Genomic DNA, 9,009 nt, shown 5'->3' on the forward strand with positions numbered 1-9,009 from the left:
TATAACAAAAGATACTATATTGAGATTTTCTTTCTAAGAAAGAAACACAAAACTAGGAAAATATGTGATTGAAAAAATGTTTATTGATCTTGGTAGGAAGTAGCCTCTTGACATTAAATAGGTTATTATATTAAATATTTTAAGTTCATAAAAAATAGCATTAAATGACCTTAGTATTTTTATTTCCTTAACCTCATAACCTAATATTCACCCATGCTTATATATTATGGTTAAGCATGAAAAGCCAAATGAGTGTGGAAACTAAAAATAGAAGTGTTTACTGAATCTCAATTGTATCCATGTCTTGTTCAGTTGGTTTTGGTCTCTTTAAATTCACTTAGAGCATCATCAAAAGTGCTCCTAACATGGCAGCACATGAGCTTCAATTTCAAGCATCCATCTTTAAACACCTCCTTTGCTAGATCTCCTACACAACCAAATTCAACACAAGATTACAATGTCATACTATATTGCATTTTTTACAATGTCATACTATATTGCATTTTTTTTCTATCGATAGATGGTAGTTACTATAGTATTTGTTAGTGGTAGTAGATATATATAGAAATTAAATGAGATATGTTTGTCCTTTATATACTATGTTTATAAAGCACTTTTCTAAATTTCCATTTTTGAGAAACAAAAGAAGATAAATAGTCTTACTTGAAAGATATGATTCAAAATTGGTGATTCATTACTAAATTATTAATTATTAGAGATGAATAAAAAAAAAGAGTAACATAACTTAGAAATAAATTCTTCATGTATCCATCCCAATGTTTTCAAATCAAGAATCTTTTTATCAAACTCAAGAATTGGGTAAATTGATTTAATGAAAAGATCTAATGAAAATATTTATTAAATCAAAATTTGAGAATTAAGTAAATTTATCGAATGAAAGTATTTATTATTATTCTATATATATTCAATAGAATTCACAATTTCTCTCATCCTCTATTTCAATCTTTACCACTGAGTCATCATTATATCTTTACAAACGATAAGTATTGGAGGCTAAGAATTTTGTATGTAGCAGCGAAAAGAATTTAGCATATACATGATTGTTGTAGAAATTCTTACTTATGGTAAGATTTGGTTCACTACGATAAACAATTGACAAGAAACTCAACACACTTCATGCATTACCTGTTGTCTTGAGTCTGATATTAACTCGATTAAATGAGGGATGAGGAATGCTGTACCCACAATATGTCACCCTTGGACTGCAAAACAACACTAACAGCCTCAATAAATCAAGATAGATATATTGAATTAAACTCACATAAGAATATTCACAATACCTACTCTTGATTTAGGGTGTATCGAATAGAATTTGCAAATGTGTGATCCTCATCCACCAGACAAAATGTTGATTTACTATCATCAGAATTTGACCTAAGTTCCATCTCTGTCAATTAATCTGAAAGACAACATAACATATTTTTAAGAAAAACCTTAAAATAGAGAGTCCTACATAGCCATTGAGATATTGTCAATCACAAATTAGTTCTTTTGTGCAAAAATTAAAATACCATTCTTCAAATTTGTCCACACAACAGAAACAACAATCATATTTATAAAAGTTCCACTAATAGCAACAATAACCAAAACTTGGGATCGATCTGTTTTACAATTTACACAACCTTAAGAAATGAGAATTGTACTAGTTTTTTTCATTAATGAGTCTGTATATATGATTACCACATAACCTAAATCATCATCAATTACACAAAGTGGTAAAATTACATGATTGACACATCCAATTGTCGAAATTAAGAAGTAAAATCATCAATATTTGTTAAAAAACAAATCCTTATTTCCATGTAACTATTACATAAAGAACTAACTATTGCTACTCATAGTTGAAGATTGAAACTTTGAAGATGTTGATCACTTCTTAAACCAAATAAAGTGAATCGAACAAAACCACGCACACATAATCACTAAATTTTTGCATGCGAGGAACTGAAATTGGGAAAAACGGTTTACCTAGGGCAAAATAAAAATGAAAGACAATGTGGGCTACACTTGAAAGGCACCGTTGATGGGAATAATAGAGAAAACTAAAGAATTTCACTCTCTTGATTAGGGTTTATTGTGATACGACAAAAGTAATTTTAAATAAGCAGATCTCTATTCATAAAAATATTTGACCATAATTATGTGTGTTTTGAATTTGTCTTTCCAAATTATTATAATAAAAACGTGCTAGAATGTCCTATAAGTTAGCTTCATATTTATTTTAAAGATTTATTTACTTAAATGTATTAGTTTCAATATTTCAAATATGTCTTTTAAATCTAAGAGGTTAATTTGTTTAAATAAATACAAATGATATAGTTATAATAGTATTATTCTTTATTATTTGTATTTGGATTATGATGTGACATATTTAAATTTGAATTTGTCATTTGTAAGTTAGCTTAATATTTGTTTTAAAGATTTATTTACTTCAATGTATTAGTTTTAATATTTTAAATATATCTTTTAAATCTAAGAGGCTGATTTATTTAAATAAATACAAATCATATAGTTATAATTGTATTACTCTTTTTATTTTAATAATTTTAAAGTTAAATTTTATTTTCTAATTGAAATCATAACATCATGATCATTCACAACAGACAAATTTAAGATGATATTTAAGATAAACTATTTATAACTAACAGATCCACATCTATTATTTTATATTATGTAATTGATAAATGAAATGAAAGTATTTTTTCTACTCTTAATAAAATTAAGGGTTAATTATGTTTTTCATCCCTCAAGTATGGGTAATTTTTTGTTTTAGTCTCCCACCTAATGATTGCTCAATTTCAGTCCTCCACGTTTTAAATCTAATGGAATTGGTCCTCAATTTTAAACTCCGTTAATTTTAATTGACGCCTGTCTAACGGATGGCCACGTAAGGATCCCGTTTTCAGCTGAGAGGATTTTATAAACAACACGTGGTCTTGAAATTTTATTACCGTTTTAAAAGAGGTATTTGGGGTCTTTCTGAAACCCTAAAATTAGGAGCAGCTCGTGTTGGTTTGGGGGGAAAGATTATTGAATTCATTGGTAGCCAAAATTTAACTCTGAACATCGTTGTAGGGTGATGAAAAGTGGGAGCAGAGGAATTCATTGTACGCAGAGGAGTATTGGTTCGAAAATGTCGCAGACCTATTCGTCGTCGTTGGATATGTCATCCAAACTATGTAGGTGTAGGGAAAGATTACTGCTACTAAAGGCAACGACTGTGAAGAACAAGGGGAGATTATTTTGGAGATGTAGAAATTGGGCTGTAAGTGACAAATTTCTTATTTATTGGGCGAAATTGATTTCGTTTGATGTGTTAATGGTTTTGTTTTTTTTTTTGCAATCCAATTCTCATTACAATTTCTTTGAATGGTTTAATGAAGAGGAATCTAAATTTGAAGGGAACGCACCTGACTTTCAAGACAGTGGTAGAACACGAGCTGAAGAAGATGAAGTGTGTTTAGAGAAGGAGAAAGTTATATTAGAGTTAATAAAGAAAAATGAGAAGTTGAAGACAAAATTGCAAGAAGAGAAAAGGTTTGGGAGATTCCTGCAATTTTTTTTCCTTTTATCGTGGACATTAACAATTCTCTTGGTTTTTATGTTGTCGTTCAAGTTTAATTGTTACTAGTTTTTTACTAAGTACTATTTAGCAGTGATTAGTTATGTATGAAACTTTAATGGTTAAGTATGTTTGAGGTAACTTTTGGTGGGGAAGTGTTCTGTATTTGTAATATGTTAGTAATGAATGAAATGAGAAGTTCAAATGTGTTTTAAATGGTGGCTTGCAAAGTGGAGACATCATGGTACTTATTTCAGAATTGAGGTCTATGGTGGTTACCAAAAACAGTGATGTGGTTACAATTGAATTCATTTTTAAATAGAAGCAACTCTACTGTAATTTATGAATTCATTTTTACTTAACAAAAGTGTTGTCCTATGAGGTGAATATGTAATCTTTTATTCTTTTTTTGCACAACAGTGGTTATTTCCTGTAAGGTTTTCTTTGACCATACTCATGTAAAACATTATACGTCTACGTCTGTCATCAATTATCACAACAAAAAAAGTAATCCATACACAAGTTGTAATGCATCATCAAAGTTTTACTGCATTATCACAAAACACAAGTTGTAATGCATCGTCAAAGTGGTCCCTAGGATTACATTGAATAAAGTATTGGACACCATACATGTGGTCCATAAATCTGAATACAATAAGTTATACTATTGCTTTAATCCACAAAGTTGTCTACTATCACTATGCCCACTCCTACAAAAAAAGTGGTCCACCATTAAAAGCAACAAAAACAGTTTGATTCCTCCTTCTATTTCACGTGGGTTGTTGCAGTACTTGCTTGAGACCTTGTGAGTTGTGCAGCCATGCTTCTGGTTTGTGTTGTTGGTGGTCTTTCTCCCTGGTTCACGTTTGCAGCAACCTTGGGTATGAATCTTCTTCTACTACTGCAGTTTTGGTTAGATGGTCCTGCAGCGCTGCTAGCTACACTAACAGATGGAGTTTCTTGTGTTTGTCCCTGTGAATTGGGTATGTATTATAGTTTAAGATTTGTATTATTTTAACGAAAAAAAAAATTGAATTAGAGGTACAATTTGTGTTCTTACCTTTCTATGCCTGATTCCCTTTCTACAGTTCCTAATGTTGTGTCCCAACTGCTTACACTTGTTGCACTTCATGATAAGATTTTTCTTTGGTAGCTTGGAATGATTGACATGTTCATCAGCTTCCCTTCTTCTCAATTTTTTGGGTTTCCCAAGTGGTGTTTTATAAATTGGTGGGAGTAGTTCAGGTTGATTGCTTTTAGGCCACAATTGTTGTCCATTGATTGGGGTTATTTCTAGGCTATAGCATGCCTCATAAGCAGCTCTTTTGTAATATGAATGCACATAAGCTTCAGGGTTTTCCACCTTATAATTAATTGCTGCTACAACATGTCTACAAGGTATGCTTATCAAATCCCAAAAATAACACGTGCAACTATGCTTACTAAGATCTACCACAAACTTCTCCATGTTGAACCCTTGTGTTACTTCAAACTAAGCACCCCCTGCCCACACTGGAAGCCAATTACCACTTTTCTCCACTTCCCTATCAAGCCTTTTCTGTGGCGTAGGCATAACAGTACCAGGATATGCATTTAATTTTTCTCTAAGTGTTGCAAATCTACTCATTGTGTATGGCCTAATCCATTCCATCATACTAATGATTGGTTTATCCCTAGCCAATAAGATAGTACTATTGAATGACTCAGACAAGTTATTCATTAAAACATCACATCTAAGATATATGATGAATGCATGCTTACACCATGAACTTCTAGGAATGCCAATTAACCAGTTATATGCTTCAGGGTTAATGTTTCTTAACTCATCCATCTTTTTTTCCCAACCTACGTAGAAAGTTGCCTTTGTTGCCCCCATCATAAGGTCTCTGATAACTACCCCACCACCAAATTTCTTCTTGAAATTACTATAAAGATGCCTCAAGCAGAAACTGTGCTCCACCCCATTCAAGATTTCATCAAATATTGTCATAAGTCCCGACAAAAGTTAATAGCTCTGTGTTAGAATATTGTCTCAATTAATAGTATATAATTTCAGTGGACGTAAGTTTTTCACCTTTTATTGATCTGAGATGAAAACCCAGCGATGATTTTCAATGTTCCCAATATCTTCTAGCAGTAATGAAAGAAACCACCTTCATGTCTCCTTACATTCATTCTCTACAGCAGCAAATGCAAGTGGATAGTATTGGTCATTGGGGTCCCTGCCCACCGCAACCAAAAGTTGACCACCATAAGTTGTTTTCAAGTGGCATCCATCAACCCCTATAAAGGGCCTACACCTAGCCTTAAAACCTTCTAAGCACATGTAGAAACAACCAAACCTTGGTGGCAGACTTGATTGAGGCTGATTTATCTTAATTTTGAATATTCCAACCTTTACTCTTACCAATTTAGCTACATAATCATGTAAGCGACTGTACTGTCTTTGTCCATCCCCAACCAAACAGTCCATTACTATTTGCTTTGCTTTCCCAATCCTCCAAGGGGTTATGCCAACACTGTATGTCTTCTTGATCTCGTCAATAATTTGACTCACTGTCATTACACCCACATTCATAAATTTGTCTATTAACACTTGTGCTATCCAGTCACCATTAGCATTTTTATTCCCAAATACCCTGCCACATCTATGACGCCCAACATATGTCTTTATCTGAAAGGTTTCCCTACCACCAACCTTGCTTGCCATCATTAAGAAACCACATTTTTTTTACAAACAGCCCTAACTCTCTTCTGATCATTTTTAACAAATTGAACTTCTTTACCATTTAAAACACTATGCTCCATTAATGCTTGCTTAAAATCTTTCAAAGACGAAAATTCCATTCCTAATTTGAACTTGAAGTCCTTTGTCATATCTTCAGCTCTATATCTGGAAAATTTGGGCCCCATCACGACCAACACCATCCTCACTATCAATATCTGAATCCAACTCATCAGTATCATATTCATCACTTATGTCATGTTATCCAACTTTAGCATTAGTCACAAATGAACCAACTCCAACATCTTTTTTACTCCGCACAAAGCTTGAATTTCGTTTCATTGCTCTCCACCTATCCAAAACAGGCCCATTTTTTCTGACAGGTGGCTCAATGTCCATCCCAAAACCATCATCATCATCTGCCACCCTTTCTTCTTCACTCTCATCTAGTTTATCTACAACAGAACCTTCATCCTTATCAAACACATCCTCAACTACCACATCTGGTTGTCCAGTCCCATCCTCATCACCCCCACTTGTGCCTCAACCCTTTATTCTTCCTCAACCCCTTGTTCTGCCTCAACCCCTTGTTCTGCCTCACACCCATGTTCTGCCTCACTAACCAGGTCACCCTCAACTCCTATTTTTGTTTCACAACCTTGTTCTGCCTCACCAACCAGACCACCGTCAACTCCTATTTCTATCTCACACCCCTGTTCTGCCTCACCAACCAAACCACCCTCAACTCTTATTTCTATATCACACCCCTGTTCTGCCTAACCAACCACATCACCCTCACATCCTACTTCTACCTCAACCCCAAATTGTGCCTCAACCCCAACTTGTTCCTGACCCAGTTCTTCATCCATTCTAGGACCAGTAATAAAATGAACTACCTCGGGCTCACAAGGAACGTGTTGGACATATATATCTACTTCTTCATTCCTATCCTCCGCATACTTAGCAAACGTTAATGCCTCCATATCGTCACTCAACAATCTTAGATTGTTCAACAACGTCTCTTTTGAGCCCTTCCACCAAAGTCTAACATCTCTAGCGTATTTAAACTCATTCAGGATGCCTAATGCTTCAAAGAATGACAAAAAATCTGGATCGATACCTGAAAGCACATAGATTTCACCCCCCACATACTTCAATCCCCTAATCCTTTCAAACCTACCCATGTGATGGAACGCAACTGCGAACCTCATTTCCAGCCCTACATTTCAAATAAAATCACAATCCAACCCAATCAAACATTCAACAAGATAAACAATGAAGAGAAAAGTGAACATTCAACCAAAGAAATTGAAAAACAATAAACGACTAACCTCACTTCTTCGTCCACAAAATGCAAGCACTTAGCACCACTTTCTTTGTTGTTCTGTGATTACAGTTAATACCTTTGATTACGATATCTCTTCTTCGCCATGCCCAGGGTTCTTACCAATCTCCTCAGCTGAGATTTTTTCGAATGATAAGAAGTTAATGACTTTCTAACATAACCCTTTCTCAGCAGTTAAGATGTTTTGGTGAAGTTAATCACATTCTAATTCTAACAAAAACCTCAACTAAGTTGTTTTAATCACATTAATGACATGTGCCTTATTAATGTGTAACTAAAACGTGCAAAAAAAAATCCTCTCAGCTGAAAACGGGATCCTTACGTGGCCATTCGTTAGACAGGTGTCAATTAAAATTAACGGAGTTTAAAATTGAGGACAATTTCCATTAGATTTAAAACGTGGAGGACTGAAATTGAGCAAACGTTAGGTGGGAGACTAAAATCAAAAATTACTCGTACTTGAGGGACGAAAAATATAATTAACCCTAGAATTAATTGATAACAACTTTTAGATATATTATAATTATAATTATTTAAAAAAGTAAATTTTTATATTTGTAAAAAAAGAAAAATTATAAAATAAAATAATAGATATAAAGTAAATGTAAAAATTTATGTGTGAAAATAATAAAACCCTAAATTAAGTCATGTATATTATATTATACGATATTATCTATGTCATGAAGTATAAATTCAAGATGATAAATATCTATATATAGCATACTAAAGTACAAAACTGATAAAACTATAAATATTAAAATAATAACTCCACTAAGGGCAAAAAATTCATCATCTCATTCTTTCTTCCCTTTTTATTATTTTATTTCCCTCTCATTCTCATTAATAATAAGTAATGAAGTGCATACGTTTAAATGACCAAAGCAAAAAAAATGCCACTTAAACTCCATAACTATGCAACCCATGAAAACACATGGCATTCAAACTCACACTAATAAGTATAGATAACCAAATAATATCATAGCATTATTTAATATTATCATGCATCAAAACATTTTCTACAAAAAGCCAAAGGGAACAAATCCACATAAAATGTCAAACGCCCTATCAAACACCAAAGAACCAAACACATGAGTGATAGCTAGAAAGAAGAAAACCTATGTACTTTGTGTGTATGACTTAAAGAGAAACAACCTGCTGCAACGCTCCAAACCTCACTACAAACTAAAGTTTGGGTAACACGTCAACCTAGATGAATATTCTATTTACGTAGGGTCTGTACCCAAACATAAACACAAAGTATGGAATAAAATGCACACTACAAAAAAATATGTTAAATACGGTAGTTATTTGTGATATAAAATGCCGCTTATGACCGCCATATTTTGCGCCTGCGGT

General features: G+C 33.2%; 1 pseudogene; it reads right to left on the bottom strand.

The window, feature by feature from the left end:
• Window positions 1–277: 277 nt before the first annotated feature.
• LOC114180560 (uncharacterized) lies at window positions 278–1,406 on the bottom strand (annotated as a pseudogene).
• Between the last annotated feature and the right edge of the window lie 7,603 nt (window positions 1,407–9,009).

Source organism: Vigna unguiculata, chromosome 4, assembly GCF_037176805.1.
Source record: "Vigna unguiculata cultivar grain cowpea cultivar isolate G323 ecotype 2 chromosome 4, ASM3717680v1, whole genome shotgun sequence".
In the NCBI taxonomy this organism is placed as follows: Eukaryota; Viridiplantae; Streptophyta; class Magnoliopsida; order Fabales; family Fabaceae; genus Vigna; species Vigna unguiculata.